Source organism: Trachypithecus francoisi, unplaced genomic scaffold, assembly GCF_009764315.1.
Source record: "Trachypithecus francoisi isolate TF-2019V2 unplaced genomic scaffold, Tfra_2.0 Lachesis_group21, whole genome shotgun sequence".
In the NCBI taxonomy this organism is placed as follows: domain Eukaryota; kingdom Metazoa; phylum Chordata; class Mammalia; order Primates; family Cercopithecidae; genus Trachypithecus; species Trachypithecus francoisi.
In genome coordinates, this window is record NW_022681467.1 from 50782710 (window position 1) to 50807619 (window position 24910).

The 24910-nt window shown below is 38.5% G+C and overlaps 1 long non-coding RNA gene across 1 annotated transcript in view; it reads left to right on the forward strand.

Moving 5' to 3' along the window:
• The first annotated feature begins 12360 nt into the window (after positions 1–12360).
• The window catches only part of LOC117068953, a 95704-nt gene continuing 83154 nt past the window's right edge, over positions 12361–24910 (forward strand). Inside the window, exons 1-2 of the long non-coding RNA XR_004431323.1 lie at positions 12361–12434; positions 18776–18878. This is a non-coding gene — a long non-coding RNA (uncharacterized LOC117068953). The remainder of the gene's footprint in view (positions 12435–18775; positions 18879–24910) is intronic.

Genomic DNA, 24910 nt, shown 5'->3' on the forward strand with positions numbered 1-24910 from the left:
TCCACTCATCAAAACCACAGTGAGGTATCACTGTACCCCTGTCAGAGTAGCTGCTATCAAAAAGATGAAAGATTTACAAGCATTGGTGATAAAGTAGAGAAAAGGGAACCCTTGTATACTATTGGTGGAAATGTAGATTGGTGCAGCCACTGTACAAAATAGTATAAAATAGCAGCCACTGTGGAAAATAGGCTTCTCACAAAAATAAACATAGGGCTAGCATCCAGCAATCCCACTTCTGAGTGTATACTCAAAAATGAAATCAGTACCTCCAAGAGATATTTGCATGCCCATGTGCATCACAGCCTATTCACAATATCCAAGGTATGAAAACAACCTGTGTGTCAGTTATAGTGCTGTCTTGACCCCATTCTGAATCCCTCACTAGAAGGTGGTTAATTCCACTTCTTTTTTTTTTTTTTTTTTTTTTTTGAGATGGAGTCTCGCTCTGTTGCCCAAACTGGAGTGCAGTGGCCGGATCTCAGCCCACTGCAAGCTCCGCCTTTCGGGTTCACACCATTCTCCTGCCTCAGCCTCCCGAGTAGCTGGGACTACAGGCGCCAGCCACCTCACCCGGCTAGTTTTTTGTATTTTTTGGTAGAGACGGGATTTCACCGTGTTCGCCAGGATGGTCTCGATCTCCTGACCTTGTGATCCGCCCGTCTCGGCCTCCCAAAGTGCTGGGATTACAGGCTTGAGCCACCACTTCTTTAGCAGCTGATTAGGTCCACACTACACAAACATCTCTTATCAAGCTCTCAGGCTGTTAACCCATTATGCATCAGCCCTTATTACCCTAGGGCCAGTGATAGGGTTTGGCTGTGTCCCCACCCAAATCTCAACTTGAATTGTATCTCCCAGAATTCCCACATGTTGTGGGAGGGACCCAGGGAGAGGTAATTGAATCATGGGGGCCTGTCTTTCCTGTGCTATTCTTGTGATAATGAGTAGGTCTCATGAGATCTGATGGGTTTATCGGGGGTTTCTGATTTTGCTTCTTCCTCATTTTCTCTTGCCGCTGCCATGTAAGAAATGCCTTTCACCTCCTACCTTGATTCTGAGGCCTCCCCAGCTATGTGGAACTGTAAGTCCAATTAAACCTCTTTTTCTTCCCAGTCTTGGATATGTCTTTATCAGCAGTGTGAAAACAGACTAATACAGTAAATTGGTACTAGTAGAGTGGGGTGTTGCTGGAAAGATACCCAAAAATGTGGAACTGACTTTGGAACTGGGTAACAGGCAGAGGTTGGAACAGTTTGAAGGACTTGGAAGAAGATAAGAAAACGTGGAAAGGCTTGGAACTGCCTAGAGACTTGTTGAATGGCTTTGCCCAAAGTGCTGATAGCAATATGAACAATAAGGTCCAGGCTGAGGTCGTCTCAGATGGAGATAAGGAACTTGTTGGGAACTGGAGCAAAGGTGACTCTTGTTATGTTTTAGCGAAGAGACTGGTGGCATGTTGCCCCTGCCCTAGAGATTTATGGAACTTTGAACTTGAGAGAGATGATTTAGGTGATCTGATGGAAGAAATTTCTAAGCAGCAAAGCATTCAAGAGGTGACTTGTATGCTGTTAAAGGCATTTGGTTTTATAAGGAAAGAACAGCATACAAACTTCGAAAATTGCAGCCTATGTGATATATATTAAAAAAAACACACACACATTTTTATGGGGAGAAATTCAAGCCAGCTGCAGAAATTTGTGTAAGTTAGCAAGGAGCCTAATGTTAACCCCCAAGACCATGGGGAAAATGTCTCCCGGCCATGTCATAGACCTTCATGGAAGCTTCTCCCATCACAGGCCGGGATGCCCAGGAGGAAAAAGTAGTTTCCTTGGCCGGGCCCAGGGTCCGCATTCTATGTGCAGCCTAGGGACTTGGTGCCTGTGTCCCAGCCACTCCAGCCATGACTGAAAGGGGCCAATGTACAATTTGGGCTGTGACCTCAGAGGGTGGAAGCCCCCAGCCTTGGCAGCTTCCACATGGTATTGAGCCTGCGGATGCACAGAAGTCAAGAATTGAGGATTGAGAACCTCCAACTAGATTTCAGAAGATGTGTGGAGATGCCTGGATGCCCAGGCAAAAGTTTGCTACAGGGGTGGGGCCCTAATGGAGAACCTCCGCTAGGGCAATCTGGAAGGGAAATGTAGGATTGAAGCCCTCACTGAGTCCCTACTGGGGCACTGTCTAGTGGCGCTGTGAGAAGAGGGCCACCGTCCTCCAGACCCTAGAGTGGTACATCCACAGGCAACTTGCACCATGTGCCTAAAAAAGCCACAAATGGGAGGGAGGCTGTACCCCGCAAAGCTACAGGGATGGAGCTGCCCAAGATCATGGGAACCCACCTCTTGCCTCAGTGTGACCTGGATGTGAGACCTGAAGTCAAGGTTTTAAAATTTGTCTGCCCTGCTGGATTTCAGACTTGCATGGGCCCTGTAACCTCTTTGTTCTAGCCAGTTTCTCCCATTTGGAATGGCTATATTTACCCAATGCCTGTACCCCCAGTGTATCTAGGAAGTAACTAGCTTGATTTTGATTTTACAGGCTCATAGGAAGAAGGGCCTTGCCTTGTCTCAGATGAAACTTTGGACTATGGACTTTTGGGTTAATGCTGACATGAGTTAAGATATTTGGGGACTGTTGGGATGGCATGATTGGTTATGAAATGTGAGGGCATGAGATTTGGAGAGGTCAGGGGCAGAATGATATGGTTTGGCTGTGTCCCTACCAAAATCTCACCTTGAATTGTGTCTCCCAGAATTCCCACGTGTTGTGGGAGGGACCCTGTGGGAGGCAATTGAATCGTGGGAGCCAGTCTTTCCCATGCTATTCTTGTGATAGTGAGTAAGTCTCAGGAGATCTGATGGGTTTATCAGGAATTTCTGCTTTTGTTTCTTCCTCATTTTCTCTTGCTACTGCCATCTAAGAAGTACTTTTCATCTCCCGAATAATTCTGAGGCCTCCCCAGCCATGTGGAACTGTAAGTCCAATTAAACCTCTTTTTCTTGTCAGTCTTAGGTATATCTTTATCAGCAGCATGGAAATGGACTAATACAGCCAAGTACAACTAGGGACAACTAGAGACAGTCTCTATGTTCCAAAACTCTTCAAATTACTTAAATTAGCCAGTTCACAGGGAACTTGCAAAACCTTGGCAAACCCACTCTGCTTGCCATAAGTAAGCTGTTCCTTCATGTTCCAGCTTACTATTACCCACAAGCCTGGCAGCTTTCTCTACCTTGCAGCTATATGTAACAACAAGTTCTGCTTTTCACCTATATAAGTGTTAGCATATTATGCCCTACCATCAAAAAAAATTTTAAACCTGGGCCAGGCACAGTGACTCATGCCTGCAATCCCAGCATTTTGGGAGGTAGAGGTGGGCGGATCATGAGGTCAGGAGATTGAGACTATTGCGGCAAACATTGTGAAATCCCGTTTCTACTAAAAATACAAAAATTAGCATGGTGGTGTGTGCCTATAATCCCAATTACTCAGAAGGCTGAGGCTGGAGAATCACTTGAACCAGAGAGTCGGAGGTTGCAATGAGCCAAGATCATGCCACTGCACTCCAGCCTGGTGACACAGTGAGACTCCATCTGAACAAAAAAAAAATTAAACCTTATAAAACAACTACTTGCCAGCAAAATTTTATGTGCTGGAAATATAACATGGAATAAGCTAACAAAACTCTTCCCTCAAATAACTTTCCTTCTCATGAATTTTGAGGCAAAAACTTAGGGGAATATAGGATATTACACAAAAGTCTTCTATCCTTCACATATGAAAATATAGACTAATAATAAAAAATAAACACACTAAAAGAATATCAAAAATGCAATGAAATGTTAACTGACAAATTTTAAAATGTCAAACATCACGGAAAAAATGAAAACATTGCAAATAACAATTTGCGTGTATAACTTTTTTTAAGTTGACCATATTTATAAAGAATAATATAAACTATATGCAACTTTTTAAATTAAAAAATAAATTATTATACATGATCAAATGTTAGTTCAATGGACCTATTTTTACTAAAAGTTCAATAATTATAAAAATTAGATGAAGGAGAATGGGGACATCCAACTCATAAAAGCTAAGACATACAGGAAGGTAAGGGAAAATGTTCTGTCTGCATTTTACTTGACATTTGAATACATGTAGCTCTGAGCTGTACTGTGAAACTTAACTTGAGTTCATGTGCACTGAGGTATATTCTTTTTATCACTGTTCATTGCCCTGGTAATTATAGTATTGACTGAAAGCTTAGTTTAATTTGTATCAATTATCCAAAAACTATATATATATAGTTCAACTGTTCAACTTATTCTCAAGGCTTATAATTTAAGTACATGGGTTTAAATGATTTCACTGTCCACTATTTATCTAATATATATATATAGCCTTCTGGATCAAAGTTTGCCTGAGAACATTTTAAGTGTATTTATACCCTTGAATTTAATCTGGTAAAACCCACTGAAGTTGTCGTCAGCGGGTGTCAAGTGAGTCCTACTGATGGGATGATGATTCCTGGCTTTATATGCAAACAATAAATGTTCCAAGCCTCTAATGATTATTTTTCTATTTTGCTCAGAATAACTTCTTTTTTCACAATTTAATGGATACTATAAATATAAATCCATAGCTTAGTGGATATATTTGGAACAATAAACTATAATGTTCTCCATTAAGAATTGTGAATCTTCAAAAAACTCTAGTTCATTTAATCCTAAAACAAAAGAAATGAGTCAATAAAATCAACACTTTTATTGAGTATCCACTGTCTATCAGTCCATCTCATAATCGTTTCACTTACATTTTTTATTTAGCTCTTATTTTGAATGCAGAAACTAAAACTAAAGCTCAGATTGGTTAAATGATTTATGCCTAGTCTCTCAGTAGGTGATGGATAAAGAATTGCATCTGACCCTAAATTTAGCCAATATTCTTTCCACTTTTCCATACTGTTCACTGTTGAAGGTCTTTTAGTTTGAGTGGCACTGAAGTTACTCAGACAATCAGTTAGGAGGCAGGACGTAGCATCAAGGGTTTCAGACTGATATGGTTTGGATGTGTGTCCCCACCAAATCTCATATTGCATTGTAATTTGCAGTGTTGGAGGTGGGGTCCGGTGGGAGGTGATTGGATCATCATAGGGGAAGATTTCTCGTGAATGGTTTAGCACCATCACCTTGGTGCTATCCTCACGATAGTGAGTGATTTCTCTCAAGAACTTGTCATTTAAAAGTGTGGCACCTCCCACCTCGCTGTCTTGCTCCTGCTCTCATCATGTGATGTTCAAGCTCCCACTTCACCTTCTGCCATGATTGTAAGCTTCCTAAGGTCTCCCTAGAAACAGTTGCCAGTGCTACAGTTTCTGTACAGCTGGGAGAACCATTAGCTAATTAAATTTCTTTTCTTTATAAATTTTCCAGTCTCAGGTGTTTCTTTATAGTAATACAAGAATGGACTAATACATAGACTGTGGGTAAAACTCTTACAAATGAGACAAGTCCTAGTTATGATCTTAGCCCAAATGCATCTGAATTCAAGTCGTCGAATGGAATGCACATAAAGACAAAATTTGGTTTGGCATGAGCAGGCGGGTTAGTATTATAAAGGACAACCAAGTATAGGCCAATTTAGCTGTGCTCCCAAGCAGAAAAACCTGGGTATTCTTGACTGAAGAACCATTTGGAAATGGAGACAGACTCTGGTTAGAGATTCAGTCCTGAACCAGGGCTATATATCAAAGTTTCTGTGGGTCAAGGGCATCTGAGTATAGTTTAGATGTGTTCTCTACAACAGTGTTAGAACAGGCTACAATCAAAGTATCAACTGGGTTGCATTTTCATCTGGAGGCTTGATTGTAGAAGTAGCCACTTTAAAACTCACTCAAGTTGCTCCAGAATGAATTTTCTTTGTGAGGTAGGGCTGAGAATTTCAGAGTTTTGCTGATCATTAGCCTGATGCCACTTTAGTGCCTGAAGGAAACCCACAGTTCTTTGCCTGGTGACCCTCTTCATGGGAGTTTGCTATATGGCAGCTTGCTTCTACAAGGCCAGCAGAAGAGCAGGAGTGAGTCTGCTAGCAAGAGGTCATAGGTCATAGGTCCTATATACACCTGAAAGGGGAGGATTACAGTGTTGAATGAAAAGTGTGAATGCCAGGGTCAGGGATCATAAAAGCCTCATTAAAGTCTGTCTTCCCTACATAGTGAAACATACCAATTTCCATCTGTTTAATACTGTATTAAGATAGATGCCTAATCAGGTTTGCAATACATTTGATGATATGTTTGGAAGGAAAAGTGATCCCTCTCCACTTCTTGATGCATTTTTTTAAAATGTGGTTTCAGAGACAGTGTACTCTCCTTTTTTATTATTTGTCACCAGCTACACTTTCACATGTTGGAGGTCTCAAGATCTACTTACTAGCTTATCCCCCAAGACACTTCTCTGTTTCAATGTATTAGGGGTCACATTGCCTCATACTTCTCTGTTTCTTGTGCTTATTTCTTTCATCTTGTCTCTATGAATACTCACTCCCCAAATTACTTCATTTGGTTTCGTAGCTTTGCATATCATCTATATATTGCATACTACCAAATCAAACTTCTCTATTTTTGAATATCCAATGGCCTACTTAACATCTCCATCCCAGTATCTCAAATGCCTCTAAAACTTAAGTCCAAAACTGGGCTCTTGCTTCTCCCTCAAAATCTGTTGATCCCTTCTTATTTCAGTAAATGAGGAGTCAGTCAGTTCTTGCAGATATTCAGACCAAACAAAACAAAACAAAACAAAAACCTTGCTCTTATCCTTGAATTTGTTTCACATTCTGTCATAACTTACATCCAATTTGAAAGCAAGTATTTTGCTGGCTCTACCTTCAAAATGCATCTAAAATCTCACCACATCTTACTATTCCTACTGCAAAGTCTTTGATGTAAGCCACAGTCATCTCCTATTTGGACTCTTTCCGTACCTCTTAGGGACTCTTCCTGATTTCCCACTCTTAGCTTGCTACAGCATTTTTCTCAATGCAGCAAGGGAATGAGAACTGTGTAATATACATCAGATTATGCCAGTCTTCTGTTCAACTTATTCTCAGGGCTTATAATTTAAGTGGCATACATGGGTTTAAATGATTTCACTGTCCACTATTTATCTAATATTATCTCTCCCTATTATTCTTTCCCTGGATCACTATACTTCAGTAAAACTGGAGAGAAGCATACTTTGACCTCAAAGATGTTGCATTTTCTGTCCCTTTATCCTAGAATGCACTTTTTGTGGATATCCACATGACCTGCTGCCATATCTCTCTAAGGTCTTTACTCAAATATCACCTTGTCTATGGAGACTTTCCTGTCTACCCTATCAAAATGAACAACCACTTCATCCATCTCCAATCCCTGTCATATTTATATCCACAGCTCTTATCATTTGAAAATCCACTTCTCTTGTTAATGTATCTCAGATTCCATTTTATTTTGACTTCTGCAAAGGCATGTATTTTGGTAACTCGTTTTGAACTGCTGCATCTCCAGAGTCTACTCTGGTTTCAGGCATTTGGTGAGTGTTCAGTTAATATTTGTTGAATAAATGAATTGACTAGGTCAATTACATTGATTAATTTCAAATGTTGAATCAAACTTGCATTTCTTGGATCAACTCCATTTGGACATGATCCATTATCCTTTTTACATATTGTTGCATCTGATTTTCCAACATTTTATATAGAATTTTTGCATCTAAGGTCAGAGGCATTGAAATTCTCATACACTGCTAGTGAGAATGTCAAATAGTACAATAGTTTTGAAAAATTCTGTCTTATGGCCCAGCTATTCTACTCCCATGTATTAACCAAGATAAATGAAAGCATAGTATGGTGAAAATAATTATACATAAATCTATATAGCAGCTTTATTTTTAATTGCAAACAATAAATCCAACCCAAATGCCCATTAATAGGTGAATAGCTAAACAAATTGTAGTATAGCTTTAGAATGGAATATTACCCAGCAATATAGAGCAATGTATTATTGATATATGCTACAACAAGGATGCATCATAAATAATAATTCTAAGCTAAAGAAGCCAGACAAAAAAGTATATATACTAAATATTTTCATTTAAATCAAATATTCAAAAATGTAAACTGTGGTGAAAGAAAATCAATTTGGGTTACCTGGGGATATGGTGGTAAAATGGGTGGTGAAGAAGGATTATGAAGAAGTGCAAAGTAACTTTTATACATGATAGAAATGTTCCTTATTTGGACTTATTGTTGTGTCTGCATGTCAAATATATCAACAACTTTATTTTATCTTATTGTATGCCAGTTACCTCAATTAAGCTGTTTTTTAAAAAAGGAGAATAAAAGGTATTGCTGCAATACAATTTTGTGATGTCCCAAATGATGGACTATCAGTACTTACCCTAGAATTTGTTAGTTTAGGGATGTGTTCTAAATGGCATAATTTTTATGTTTCATATGAATTATACCCTGCTTTTTAGTTCAATTCAGTCAATAACGTTTTTTGGTTAGCTAATTCAAAAATAGCCACCGTTTTCTGGAGATGATCATTTTATAATGATTACAGTGAGTTAGAATCTTAGAAACTATTGAATTTTTTCTAGCTCACATTAATACAATATCTGAGCAGGAGCAGATAGAATGGTAAAAACTTATTTACTGCAGTTGGCTTTTCCTACTACTTCTTTGTTAGTCCAGTGAAATTTATATGTATAAATAATACTGAGCCTGAATTGTCACTGAAACTACTATTTTTAAAAGCCACTTTCTCATATTTATTGATGACAGAAAATGCACACTTTCTGCCAGGATGTGTGCATGGTATGTGGGAGAGTGTGCAATAAATTAGAAATAATCTATGTTTTATCACTCTATTGCTATATGGTCAAGGGTATTGTCGAAAAGCCCATTCAAAGGGATACATTTTCTCCTTCAGAAGGGACACTGCATGACAATTTTCAATTTGTGTGATGTGACCCAACCTCCAATTCTCCCTTGTCTGTGACTTCTGACTTTATTATTTGAGCACAAAATATATTTAAGGAACAAGTTGAAAATAGACATTATAATAAGAAGTGATGCTTTCAGAAAAAAAAAAAATCAATGAGCTAATAGATCGTTGGGTAAAATCCAACAACTATTTGTCTGCTTCAAATAATCTTGTCTCTAGCTCTCTTGAATCAAGACGTCTGCATGCGATTACATTGGACACTCCACCTATATATATATATATATGGACAGAAAAAAATAGAGTTTTTAAAACAAGGATATAGGCTATTTCTGACAGCTTTCTGTAGTATTCAAGCATTTTTCAATTGTCATTTATGCTATTTCTTTTCTGTGAGAAACTGTATAGACACTACTAAATGATGCAGAAACTACCAAAACAATTTTTTAAACAAATAGTATTATAAAATAGAACACAAGGAACATCACTTACAGAGTTATAGTTCATGTAACTATGGAGTATGTGTGTTTGCTGTGCTTTAGAAAAGTAAGTGATTGAAAGTCGAAGGAATCTAAACAGGTGTTATGTTCTCTCTTAAACTCTCTGTTGGATATAATTCATTTTTCTTTTCCACATTTACCTTCAGTCCTGTTTTGTCCTTAAAAGGAAAGGCATTTGGTTACATAAAAGTCTTTCTTGGATGCAGACTGTTCCCAGCGATGGAGATACGTGTGGGAGCCTGGTGGGGAGCTGGAACTCCTGCCTCCCACCAGCAGGAGGGAGGAACTACCCCTCACAGGTGTCAATGGAGGTTGAAGGGGGAACCAGAACTGCTACCTTAATCTGATAATAATGAGGTAGCATTTTCTGTGGCCAGGACAGTGTCAAGCCAGGTAAAATAGAGGTTTGAATATTAATAATATCCAGACCTTCATAAAACAATACCCCATATTTCCAGGTTTCAACTGAAAACAATTTGTCATTCAAAGAACTAGGAACCTTGTAGGGGGAATGTAAAAAGATAATCAATAACTGCCAATACTGACTGACAGAAACATTAGTATTATTTGATAAATATTTTAAAGCAGCGACCATGAGAAACATTTTAATGACCAATTGTGGGCTTGTAAAATAAATAACATTTAGAAAATAGGAGCAAATAAATGGAAGCGGTACAAAAAAATTTTTTTAACTGAGAAATATAGTAATACTTTTCAGTTGATTTAATGAAGCTATTATTACCCCATACCAAAACCATACAAAAACAGTACAAGAAAATGAAAACTACAGACCAATATTCCTCATGCATATAGATGTAAAAATGCTTAACAAAATAATGGCAAATCAAAGTTAGAAATAACTAAGATTTAGGCGGGGTTTTTTAAAAACATATTTTGCATCAGATTTTCTCAAATTTCGTTCTAGGAATTGGATGCATCGGAATCTTCTCAGGATTCTGAATCTTTTTAAAAAAATCTGAATAAGTTTTTTAGCCCTACCTTTGTAGATTCTTTTTTTTTTTTTTTTGAGACGGAGTCTCGCTCTGTCGCCCGGGCTGGAGTGCAGTGGCCGGATCTCAGCTCACTGCAAGCTCCGCCTCCCGGGTTCCTGCCATTCTCCTGCCTCAGCCTCCCGAGTAGCTGGGACTACAGGCGCCCGCCACCTCGCTCGGCTAGTTTTTGTATTTTTTTAGTAGAGACGAGGTTTCACCGTGTCAGCCAGGATGGTCTCGATCTCCTGACCTCGTGATCTGCCCATCTCGGCCTCCCAAAGTGCTGGGATTACAGGCTTGAGCCACCGCGCCCGGCCCTTTGTAGATTCTTATTCCATTGTCCTTTGTGCATGTATTGCTGGGTATGGTATCAGAAATTCAGCTTTTAAAAAGTTCCCTAGATTCTGAAGTGCTTAGGTCTGGAAAACACTGTCATAATAAATAAACTGGCAAATAGGCAGTAAAATAAAAAATGGCAATTAACATGTCCAGTATTTGAGGTCAGCATATCTTCTTTAAGTTTATCCTGGACTTTCTATGTGCTGGTCTCAGCCTGGAATGTCCTTTCTCTTCACAGGGCCAGAGCTTTACAGAACTCAGGAAGTACCATTCACATGAAGAATAATATTGTATACAGGAGGCACCCTTCCCATAGCTCCCTGGAGTCCTGGAAGCCTATCGTCCTGAACCCTTACCTACCTGCACTCCTTCCTTTGCATCCCTCAGGCCTCAGCTTCAATATGAATTCTTCAAGGAAACCTACCCAGACCTGTGCCCCCAACCCCAGATGAAATGAAATATTCCTTACACTTTCCTAGCAACCAGTACTTTGCTGTGACGTTTACTAACGTCAAAATTAAATAATAATGGTTATTTTTAAAAATTTCCATTCTAATAATTATTCCTTCTGGAATAAGAGTATTCCTTCAGAGTTTCATAATCTATGTGTGGGAATCTGGAGTTTTTCTATGGACAAAAGAAAGCTAATAAAAGAAAATACACCTGAGAAAGAAATGATCAGATTCATAGTCACAATATATAACTTAGCCTGAGTGCAAAGAATGGGAAGGAGAGGGAAGCGGGAAGGACCTACCAGTCAGGGAGGCCAGTTAGGAAGTCTGTGCAGATGAGCCCCTGGTGGAGTCCCAGCATAGCACCGATGAAGATGGAAAGATGTAGATGGAAAAAGGATAAAATGGATAGACTTGGGAGGGAGAAGAAAGGATCAAGAGTTGTGGATTGGAGACCAGATGCTCAGAAGTGGAAGGCAGGGCTGGGCACGGTGGCTCATGCCTGTAATCTCGGCACTTTGGGAGGCTGAGGCGGGTGGATCACTCGAGGTCAGGAGTTCGAGACCAGCCTGGCCAACATGGTGAAACCCCATCTGTACCAAAAATACAAAAATTAGCTGGACGTGGTGGCAGACACCTGTAATCCTAGCTACTCGGGAGGCTGAGGCAGGAGAATCACGTGAACCTGGGAGGTGGATATTGCAGTGAGCCGAGATCACGCCACTGTACTCTAGCCTGGACGACAGAGTGAGACTCTGTCTTAAAAAAAAAAAAAGGAGAAAAAGAAAGAAAGAAAGAAACGGAAGGCAGGAAAAGCTGATTTTCTGAGAAGGTGATGGCAGTCGGCGCTGTTCCATTGTATGCTTAATTAAAATGTCTAATGTGGTTTAAGTATACAATGGTGCAGTGCTTCTGAACATGTAGAATCTTGACCAGCTACATTGGCATCTCCTGGGAACTTGATAGAAACGCAAATTCTCACGTCCCCACTCCTGACTCGCTGACTCAGAAACAGAGGAGAGAGTCCCAGTTATCTGACTTTTAACAAGCCTTCCACGTGATTCAGAAACATGCTGCCATTTAAAAACAACTGCAACAGTGCTTCAGTGTTTGGATATAAGTATCAGCTCTTCCACTTAACAGCCTATGAGACCTTGACCAGGTTAGTTAATCTTTCTAAATCTCCTTTTCCCTCCTATGTAAAATAAAGATTGCAAGACTTATATGAAATTAGATAAACTAATTAGCAATTAATAGTTATAATGCTTGATGTTTTTTGTCACACTCAAAAACATGTATCTATGCCACAGCCTTTGGTAACAAATAAAACTCACTTCCTTGCTGTCTGTTGGGAGGAGAAATGCCTGGAGAGGATCCTTAATTTATCCAGCAGGAAAAGAGCTACAAATTTATTCTCCTATGTTCTAATCATAGCACTAGAGACCAAAGAAAAATTTTGGTAAGGTAAAGGATTAGAAGCATGTGTAATTATTTTTCATGAAAGTACAGGAAAGTTGATATTAAAGGCCTTTAAAGGGACAAATCTCAGCACGTTGCACTTTTATGTTTGAAAGGGAGAGAGAGAGACAGGTTCAGGGCTAGAAAGAGCAATGATCCATAAGGCTGGTACTTTGATTAGAGGAAAGGCTACTGGAATCTAGTTAGGCGTCCATCCTTTTTACTTTCAATTTCATCCTTAAAAGTTGTCTGGATCAGGCCAGCTCTGTCTGCCAGTTCTTAACTACAAAGAGTTGGGAGATGGTACCTCAAGACAGCCCATCTTCTTCAATCATTTTGAAGGAAACTTCGGTGTTAAAAAGCAGAACTGTGAGCAGGTACATTTTAATTCATAGTTAACAAAAGAAACCATCTTCATTCTGCATGGCCAAATACCAGGCTATTAAAAAAAAAAAAGGATTCGTGTGATAGGGGATGCTAAGCAAGGCTGCATATGTGAATATAACTGACTGTTGAAAAATAAATTGAACACAAAAAGACTAATGCTTTGTCAAAGTGGAACAAAAATGAGCAAAGAATACAAATTGCTGGAGATAATGGTTGCCATGGCAATTATTTGTCCAGGCCCAAACTGTGGTAACTTAGGTAAGAGTAACAGAAAATGAAAGCTTTTAGTAGTCCTTCACCACTATGATTTTGTTGCTGCTGCAGGCTTGGTTAGTATGACTCAATATCCCTTCCTGGTCCTCTGGAAGCCCCAACACAATTATAATTTGCTAAACAAGGAAAAAGGAGATTTGTTTAAATCCCACTCGGAGCAGCAGGCCGTTTCTGAAATCATCATTATTTACTAAATATACCAGATGTTTCAACATGGGGTAATGTGAGTTGACATAATTGTTCTGATGCGCCACTCCCCAAAAAAACAAGTAGCTTCCTTCTACTAAAATATATTGTGGTGGGATTAAAAAAAAATCAGGGTTGCAAAATGCTGGATCTGAAGAGGTAACACAATACCAGCAGCTCCATTTTCTTTCCTACGCGTGGCTATCAGTAGCCATTTCGCCCACATAATTACCCAGCTGTTTGAGAGGAATGATGCTTACTGCGGCATGTAAATGAAATGCACCTGTTTGTAGAAAGACACAAATAATCTGGTTTCCAAGTATGCCTGGCTCTCAAACTTGCCTTTATTGACTCTGTGTGTGTGTGTATTTTCCTTTCATAATCAAATTATTCTGACTCTAGATTTTCCAAATTCGTCTTTTCAACTTTCCTGTGAAAAGCGTTTGGGGGAGAAAAGCTAAAATAATTAATGAATCATATGGGAAGAGAAGGAGATTTTGGAGGAGAGGAATGGTGTAGAAAATCAGATTGCCCATTCTCCTATGTTTTGTAACCATAATTTACAATCTTATCTTGCATGGTTTGTTGGTGAGAAATGTTAACATTTGTATTTCAAGGTAAAGAAAGACTTTTACTGATGGCCAGTCACCAGGGAAACTTAATGAGAAGTTACAGTGGTTGGATTTGTAACAACTTGTTTTCTGTAGTATCCAGGCAGCAGATGGCTTTGTGCACACAAATACAGAAAGTGGACTGCTTGTTAGGTATCATATCTAATTAGATAGAACCCTAAAAACTTCTGCTAATGATATTTTTATGCCAAGAGAGTTTGAGACATTGCACTCCAGTTTGGATGTTTTTAAACAATAAAAAATTTGCAGGAATTACACACACACAAATAAAACTATTAACAGATACTTAGAGCTGTACTCCTGTTACATCATTGGCTTCTCACCACAATAGCATGAGGTTGGGTATCAGTTTTCTATTGCTGCTGCAACAAATTATCACAAAGTTTGGCCGGAAATAACACTATTGTGTTATTTCAGAGTTTTGTAGGTCTGAAGTCAAACACACGTTTTGCTGGACTAAAAGCAAGGTGTTTGCAGTGCGTTGTTCCTAACTGGATGCTCTGGGGAAGGAGTCTGACATCATGCTCATTCAGGGTGTTGACTGAATCTAGTTCTTTGTGATTATAGGACTGAGGTCCCCAGTTCCTTCCTGGCTGTCATCTGTGACCATCTTTAACTAACGGAAGCTTCTGTTCAGCCCCTGCAAGTAGCCCCTCTGCATCTCTGAGCTAGCTAGAGTATCAAAGCCTTTTGCTTGGAATCTCTCTGACTTCTGCCACTTCTCCCAGCCTCTAGGTGCAGAAAGTTCTCTCCATTTAAGGACTCATGATTGGGCCAGCATAGATAACCCAGGGTAATCGTTCTATTTTAAGATCATTGATTAGTATAGTCAATTACATCTGCAAGGCTCATTTTGCCACGTGGCATCACATATTCACAGGTCTCAGAGACTAGGAGGTGGATGTCCTTTTGGGGGACATTATTCTGTGCATAAAAGGTGAGTAATATCATTGTCTCCATTTTGCAAAAAGAAGGCACTAGTTAAGGTGGTTAAGTAACCTGACAGAGGAAACACAACTAGTCAATGACAGAGTCAGAATTCGAATGCCGTCTTGACTCAGGAAGTCAATCTTTCAAATACTATGCCGTATTGTTTTCAAGTGACTAATTGGTAATGTAGGTGGAAGTTATTATAAGCACCTTTTCCCTCCTGCCTCCAAATGCATTCCTTAATGAGAAAGTCATTTCATAGTGAGCTGGAAATTATTTGTCAGAAAGTATGTATGGAAGAAGTAATACTGTGGAGATACTCAGGAGCAATATCAAACAGCCCCTTAATAGATTTTCATCCAGTTAAACTGGTCAAATTGTACTGGAGATGCATGGACATTCTCAAAAATGCTTCCTTGACCTCCTGCAGTAGATTTCATTATGATTTCCAACTGGTTACTCTTTCCTGTTATGGAATTCTATTTCCCTACATTTACTATGAATTAATGATAGATTATATATATTTCCATGCTGTTTAACACCGGACTTACCTAAATAACTTGCTTTGGTTATGGAGATACTAAGGTTAATAGTAGTAACAAAGCCTTAAATGTATTTGAATAGTTTGTGTGTTTCTCTTGTGTTCCCATGATCTAGCATGAAAAGGATATTCAGCGGGCCGCTGCTAGACCCTGAATATTTGAAGACATGCAGAGTAGAACTAAACCCAACCCACAGGCCTAGAGCCCAGACCAACCCAGCCCAAGCAAATGAGCCAAACCCCACAGACCTGAAAGCTATGAATGAGAAAAGTTAAACCCTTGATTTTGTCAGCCACTGAAAATTTCAGTGTTTTTTTTTTTTTTTAATAGTATAGCAATATTGTGGAAAAAAAACAAATTCACCTTCCCTGACGGATCAGCTTTCACTAATAATTTCAGTGGTTTAAAAAGCCATGTCCTTGGAAGGGATCTAACCCTTTTACCCTATTCATGTCTCAAAGTTGCCCAGGGTTCTTTCCCTAATAGAGAATTATCCATAGGGGGGATTTTTTTTTTTAATCTCTCAGTGACTAAACAACATAATCAAATTTTGGAGGAGTCAATGAAGGAAGACAGGAAGAGAAGCAGTAATATTGGACCCATGTCAGAGAGAAAACTTCTAAAAATATTTTATAAGACATAAATCTGAATCACAATCTGCCATGTACTTTGTAATCTTGACTACGTGAGTTAAATCGTCTAGTGGAAAATATGAATACGTCCCTCATTTGGTCATTATAAAGAGGAAATGATAAAATGCATCAAAGGCCTGCAGCACAATGTCTAGTACATAGTAAGAGCTCAATAAATGCTAGCTACTAAACACTGACAGTAAGGAAAAGATATTTGCATTTGTTCATTCATTCATTAATTCACTCAGCCTCTGCAAAGGTATCACAGATGTTCCCTCTCTCCCTCCCTCCCTCCCTCCCTTCTTCCTTCCTTCCCTCCTTCCTTCCTTCCTTCCTTCCTTCCTTCCTTCCTTCCTTCCTTCCTTCCCCTCTTGCCCTCCTTCCTTCCTTTCCTCCCTTCCTCCTTTTCTTGCTTCCTTCTTTACTTCTTCCTTATCATCTAGGTACTGGATATTTAAAATCTTTGAGAGACACAGAGCTAAGTCCTAGCTAGATAAGTGGACTAATGAACAATTGCAATTTTCACTTTAAAAGGAGGAATAATGGTTGGCTGGGCATGGTGGCTCTTGCCTGTAATCCCAGCATTTTGGGAGGCAGAGGAGGGTGGATTACCTGAGGTCTGGAGTTTGAGACTAGCCTGACCAACATGGCAAAACCCCATCTCTACTAAAAATACAAAATTAGCCAGGTATGGTGGCACATGCCTATAATCCCAGCTACTTGGGAGGCTGAGGCAGGAGAATTACTTGGACACGAGAGATGGAGGTTGTAGTGAACTGAGATCACCCCATTGCACTCCAGCCTGGGCAACAAGAGGGAAACTCCATCTCAAAAAATAAAAATAAAAAACAAAACAAAAGGAGGAATAGCAGGACATAACTTGCATGTTTTTACTGATGAGAATAAACTTTGCATTTAGTTACATTTTAATATACAGCTTTCATCTCAGTGAGAACACGTATTCAGGTTATTAAACAATGGCCGTCATCATATGGTAGACTTCTAGAAGGGGAGTCAATAGTTATGATTTATTTATGACTAACAGTTCTTACTCACAATCTAGGGACTCCAAAGAGTCCAATATTATGAAAAACATGGGTCCAATAATCATAACTGAACTTGGGTCCAATATTATGGCTCCTCTTCTTGTCTTCCTTCACTGACTCCTCCAGAATTTTGTTATGTTAGTTAGTGACCAATAGATAAAAATCACCCCACGGATAATTCTCTATTAAGGAAAGACCCCTGGGCAACTCTGAGATATGAATAGGGTAACAGAGTTGGTTTCTTTCAAAACACATGGCTTTTTAAACCATTGAAATTATGAGTGAAAGCTGATCCTTCAGGGAGGGTGAATTTGTTTTTTCCACAATAATGCTACACTGTTTTTAAAAAAACCCTGAAATTTTCAGTGACTGACAAAAAGTGGGCGTTAGGGATCCATTACTTCTGATTTTGTATCAAATTTTACTTACGTGTACAAATGTTGTCTGAGAAGACTATCCACAGGTTTTATCAAGTTTTTCATAATCTTGATCTAACTTTTAAACTTCAGATGATATTCTTAATATTTACCAAGATATTAAGAATTACTGCTCTTCTACAAGCCACTTAACCTTTTGTGTGTCATATCTGTATAATGGGATTATTATTCTTTAACTCAGAAAATTGTGAGAAAATTATGAGATGAAAAAAATGTGTAAAATTTAAACTATAAAAAGGAAGGTCTCACGAGATCTCTGCTTTTCTGTATCATGACCAGGAAGTCTAAATTTAATTGTACATCATTCTCTACTTCTACTAGTTAAGTGTTGATAAGTTTTCAACGCAGAACATTCAGAGCTCAGCAAGCCTGTGGCTTCCAGTGCTTGAAATGTTCAATAATCACAGTATGATTTGATTTCTCTCCACTGGATCTCTTTAAAGTTAGAAAGGTAAACATCCTGGGCTACTTTTTATCTCAGCTTAAACCTAATGGAGCTAGAGCCATCTCATTTTTGCGAGAGATTGGTGGCACAGTGATAATAAGTTTCTTCCTAGCAACTCCATTATTTCTAATGATTTATACAAGATAATCACTGTTGATAAATATCCAAATTCTTAGAATGAGGAAATATCTGTTTCCATGTCCAGTTTTATATCTTCCATCGATTGAAACTTTTGCCAATGATCAGATGTCAGAGATGTGGAATTGTCAAGGAGAATGGGAGGAGAAGCGAAGAACAGGGAGTAAAGATTTAAACATCATGCGTCCTTGAATGCATGAAAACAGAAATAATCTGATTGTGTTGTCCAAGACTCCTGGTTTAAAGTAAAAGAAACTGAATTCATCGTGACTCAGTCAAAGGCCAAACAGTCCACATGACTTAACAGTCCAATGTGTTTTATGCTTCAGGGATGGCTGGTTCCAGAGGATTTTAAGATTTTTACATAATGTGTTTCCCTTGCTGTCTCTTAACTTAGCCACTCTATTTTTTGGCCTCCTGCATCGGCCGGCTCTCTCCACGTGGTGGCTTCCTGCAATGACAGATTTGTATTATCTTACAGCTCATCATGCCAGCAGAAAGTGAGTTCTCTTTTTGATTATTTTATCTGAAGTCCTAGAATTAAGTGTCATTGGCCTATCTTGAGTATTAAACATAAAATACTCAATTAATATGCTCAAGTCATGGAACACTTTGATGAATCAAATGTATTTCATGTACCAACAGCCAGAGCTAGAGCAGAGTTAACTTACAGAACTTACATGGTACCTCACAGGAAAATCAAGGTTCCAGTCTCAGACAAATAGGACAGCCAAGAACAAGAACTGTCTACTGCATTGTGCTTAAAAATTAGCCTATAAAAATCATGTTGAGTTTTTATTGAATCATCAAATATTAAAAATCATAGGCACTTTGAATCTTCTATTTCATATTTTTCTTTTTTCATAGATGTAAATTCTGAAGCAGGAAAGACTTCAGAGGCCAGTCTAGAGTTAGACAGTGAGTGATAGTGCCAGAAAAGGAAACTGGGGCTCCAAACACTTTTGCTCCGTTGTCTGGAGATAATGTTTACATTTGTAGATAAAGACACAGCTGTTATATTTATCATGGAGCAAATTTTCCTCTTTATTGTTTTTTTCTGTCCTCCTTTCATTCAATAAATATTTATTGGAGAGCTACTATATCATCCAAGGCTTTCACCCCTAACTCTTTATTGAGTCTTTGCACTGTACTTAGCCTTGATTGAACATATATTTGGTAAGCAGCCTATATGCTAAATATGTGGCTGGGATTGGAAATAAAATTAAGGATAACATATTCTAGATGAGAAGCAAAACAATTAAAAGTATAAATTATGACAAGGGCTTTGAGGCAAATGACATGTAAAATGTAATTTGGAAAAGATAGGGATGCTAAAAAATTAACCTGAAAGACAGGAAGAAATTGGCTATACAGAAAGGTAGGAGGAAGTGTACTTTAGGGGAAAGGATTCTCAGAAGGGCTGTGGCTAGACATTCAAAAAACATATTTGGTAAGAGCTTAAAGAAGGAGTTAAGAAAGTTTGTAAATGTTCATGGCCTTGTAAGCCATATGGTCTCTGCTTTTCAACCCTGCTATTGAAGCATAAAAACAGCCATATGCAATGTGTAAACAAGTAAGTATGACTGTGTTACAATAAAACTTTATTTATAAAACCATGTGGCAGACAGAATTTGCTGACCCCTCACATAGAGATTGAGAGGGAGAAGCAGGAGATGACATTGGAAGATAGGCAAGAATTTTGAAGGCCAGAGGACCACTGTGGCTTTAGGTCTTAAAGGATCTAGGTTTTTGCCTAAAAATATTATGGTATTTGTTTGTTTGTTTGTTTTCGTTTTTTTTTTTTTTTTTTTTTTTGAGATGGAGTCTCTCTTTGTCGCCAGGGTGGAGTGCAGTGGCACGATCTCTCAGCTCACTGCAACCTCCACCTCCTTGGTTCAAGCAATTTTCCTGCCTCGGCCTCCTGAGCAGCTGGGACTACAGGTGCGCACCACCACGCCCAGCTAATTTTTGTATATTTTTTAGTAGAGATGGGGGTTTCACCATGTTGGCCAAGAGGGTCTCAATCTCTTGACCTTGTGATCCGCCCGCCTCGACCTCACAAAGTGCTAGGATTACAGGCTTGAGCCACTGTTCCCAGCCAAGAATATTATGATTTTAAGAGTGGGTCTTTCTTCATGTTGTTCTTCTTTTAAAATTTATCATAAACATTTAAATAGCAGGTCATGGTAGAGGTTGTCTCCATGGTATGGTTTGGGGATGACAAAAGATGCCCCCACTTTGGCTCCAGTCATTATTTCTGTGCACCTTCTTTGTGCAAGGTTCTCTCACTGGGCTTTACATTCCGTTATTCCTTTAGGCTGCATAATACAAATGGAGAATTACGGACAAATAAGATGACAGCAAGAGCAAAAACTAATCCTGAAAATATATGACTGCTCTCAGGGTATCGGATTGGTGACTAGGGAACGGCTCCAAACATGTCCCTTCCTTAGGATTTCTCTGAAGTGAAATGTTAAATAAATTTGAGACAATCTTCTATTTTTCCATAAAGAAGCTTTCATTTAATTTACATTTCAATGGTATGGTGGTATTTTTCTAACCACGGTGGTAGCACATTGGAGAGAGAAATCAAACACATCATTTTTTTTTTTGAAATTCACATTGTGAAACAGAACAATATTCATGTTTACTAATGGAATAGAGGAAGGATAAATTCAAAGGACCAGAAGAAACTTTGATGCACTGTAATCAGAAAAGAAAGTGGATTTAAAACAATTAGGGACACATAGTTCATTGAGGAGACTTCCCACAGGAAACAAATTGCTGGTCCACAGTGCCAGGATTCTTCAATCACGTCAAAATGTATCTTGATTATCAGTAGCTGAGTTGATTGGTACACTTTGCTACTCTCCTGTTTAGCGGTAAGCAGTTTTAGGAGAAAATGAAAGCAATATCAAGGTAAAAACCTAGCACATTCATCAGTCAAACTTTGCTCATCAAAAGCATTGGCTCTTCTATTTATATTGTTGAAACAGATATGTGTGTCAAAAAGGAGTATCCTCCTCTGACACAGGGAAGTTGAGGGCTTTGTTGAGAAAGTTTAAGCAGGGAGACGTGGTGGAGTCCCGACTGTCCATCCCGATCTCTGTCATTTTAAAGGACGTTCAGTTCTATCTGTTCAACCATGTTCTGTAAAGTTCAAGAGGAATTTAATTTCATTTTTCTCTCAAGCCTAAAATGTATGATTATAATTCATCATAAAATATCAATGGATATTTGATTAATAGAAAATTGAACTCATATTGTTTTTGGTTGTATGGGTTTTCAAGTATTCTGCACTTTAGTTATGTTTTATTTACTAATATTTTAAAGTAACGTTCCCCTTACCGTGTAACAGTAACATATGTTTATTGATTTGGAGAATAAAATGGAATGATTAAATAAGTATAAAGCAGTGCATAGCCTTTTCCTTAGTCAAATATTGTATCATTGGATGCGGATTCTTCTACCTTTCCCTTCTTTTTATGTGTATGTGCTTTTATAAATATATATGTGTACAAACTTTTTCTCATTTGCATAATATAGACTATGTTATACACACTCTTTTATGAATTGTATTAGAAACTATCTTTCATAGCATTTCATAACATTTGTCTTTCTCAGTAGTGGTAGTATCTGGTTGAGAGATAAAACAACATTTCTTTCATTAGAATTGTTTTTTTTCTTTCATTTAAGTTCTGGGGTACGTGTGTAGGATGTGCAGGTTTGTTGCATAGAAAAACAGGTGATGGGTTGACCCTGCGTGCATTGGCTACTTTTCCTGATGCTCTCCCTCCCCCAGTTAACCCCACCGACAGGCCCCAGTGTGTGTTACTCCCCTGTTATCCACGTGTTCTCATTGTTCACTTCCCACTTACAAGTGAGAACGTGCAGTGTTTGGTTTTCTGTTCCTGTGTTAGTTTGCTGGGGATAATGGCTTCCAGCTCCATCCATGTCCCTGCAAAGGACATGATCTTGTTTCTTTTTATGGCTGCATAGTATTCCATGGTGTATATGCACCATATTTTTTAGTCCAGTCTATGATTGATGGGCATTCGGGTTGATTCCATATCTTTGCTATTGTGAATAATGCTACAGTGAACATATGTGTGCATGTATCTTTACAACAGAATGATTTATATTCCTTTGGGCACATATCCAGTAATGGGATTGATGGGTCAGATGGTATTTCTGGTTCTAGGTCTTTGAGGAATTGATTGCCACACTGTCTTCCACAATGGTTAAACTAATTTACACTCCCACCAACAGTGTAAAAGTATTCCTATCTCTCTAAGCCTCACCAACATCTGTTGTTTCTTGACTTTTTTTTTTCTTCCAGACACACAGGTCTGACGTTTATTGACTTTCTAATAATTGCCATTCTGCCTACTGTGAGATGGTATTTCATTGTGGTTTTGATTTGCATTTCTCTGATGAACAGAGATGTTGAGCTTTTGTTCATATGTTTGTGGCCACATAAATGTCTTCTTTTGAGAAGTGTCTGTTCATGTCCTTTGCCCAATTTTTAATGAGTTTTTGTTCCTTGTAAATTTGTTTAAGTTCATTGTAGACTCTGGGTATTAGACCTTTATTAGATGGCTAGATTGCAAAAATTTTCTCCCATTCTGTAGGTTGCCTGTTCTTTCTGATGATAGTTTATTTTGCTGTGCAGAAGCTCTTTAGTTTAATTAGATATCATTTGTCAATTTTTGCTTTTGTTGAATTTGCTTTTGGCATTATCATCGTTAATCTTTGCCCATGTTTATGTCCTGAATGGTATTGCCTAGATTTTCTTCAAGGATTTTTATAGTTTTGAGTTTGACATTTAATTTTTATTTTTAGATGGAGTTTTGCTCTTGTTGCACAGGCTGGAGTGCAATGGCATGATCTTGGCTCACTACAACCTCCTCTTCCTGGGTTTAAGCAATTCTCCTGCTTCAACCTCCCGAGTAGCTGGGAATACAGGCACCAATCACCAGGCCAGACTAATTTTTTATATTTTTAGTAGAGATGGGGTTTCTGTACTAAATGTTGGCCAGGCTAGTCTTGAACTCCAGACCTCAGGTGATCCACCCGCCTTGGCCTCCCAAAGTGCTGGGACTACAGGCATAAGCCACTGCGCCCAGCCCACATTTAAACCTTCAATCCATCTTGAGTTAATTTTTGTGTAAAGTGTAAGGAAGGGACCCAGTTTCAATTTTCTGCATATGGCTAGCCAGTTCTCCCAGCACCGTTTATTAAATAGAGAATTCTTTCTCCATTGCTTGTTTTGGTCAGGTTTGTTAAAGGTCAGATGGTTGTAGATGTCTAGTCTTATTTCTGAGTTTTCCATTCTGTTCCATTAGTCTATGTGTCTGTTTTTTCCACTACCATGCTGTTTTGGTTAGTGTAGCCTTACAATATAGCTTAAAGTTGGGTAGTGTGACACCTCTTTGTTCTTTTTGCTTAGAATCAGCTTGGCCATACAAACTCATTTTTGGTTCCATATATATTTTAAAATAGTTTTCTCTAAATCTGTGAAGAATGTCAATGGTAGTTTAATGGGAATAGTATTGAATCTATAAATTGCTTTGGCCAGTATTATCATTTTCACAATATTGATTCTTCCTATTTATGAGCATGGAATGTTTTTCCATTTGTTTGTGTCCTCTCTTATTTTCTTGAGCAGTGGTTTGTAGTTCTCCTTAAAGAGGTACTTCATTTCCCTTGTTAGCTATATTACCAGGTATTATATTCTTTTTGTAGCAATTGTGAATGGGAGTTAATTAATTATTTGGCTCTCTGCTTGTCTGTTGTTGGTGTATAGGAATACATGTGACTTTTGCACATTGATTTTTGAATTCTGAGACTTTGTTGAAATTGCTTATTAGCTTAAGCTTTGGGTTGAAATGATGGGGTTTTCTAGATATAGGATCACGTCATCTGCAAACAAAGATGGTTTGACTTCCACTTTTCCTATTTGAATATGCTTTGTTTCTTTCTCTTGCCTGATTGCCCTGGCCAGAACTTCCAATACTATGTTGAATAGGAGTGGTAAGAAAGGGTATCCTTGTCTTGTGCCAGTTTTCAAGGGGAATGCTTCTAGTTTTTGTCCATTATATATGATACTGGCTGTGAATTTGTCATAAATGTTTCTTATTATCTTGAGGTGCTGTCTTTCAATACCTAGTTTATTGAGAGTTTTTAACATGAAGCGATGTTGAATTTTCTCAAAGGCCTTTTCTGCATCTATTGAGATAATCCTGTGGTTTTTGTCTTTAGTTCCATTTCTATGTATTGAACCAGCCTTGCATCCCAGGGATGAAGCCGACTTGATCGTGGTGGATAAGCTTTTTGATGTGCTGCTAGATTCGGTGTGCCAGTATTTTATTGAGGATTTTTGCATCAACGTTCATCAGGAATATTGGCCTGAAGTTTTCTTTCTTTCTTTCTTTCCTTTTTTTGTTAGATCTCTGCCAGGTTTTGGTATTGGGATGATACTAGCCTCATAAAATGAGTTAGAAAGGAGTCCCTCCTTTTCAATTGTTTGGAA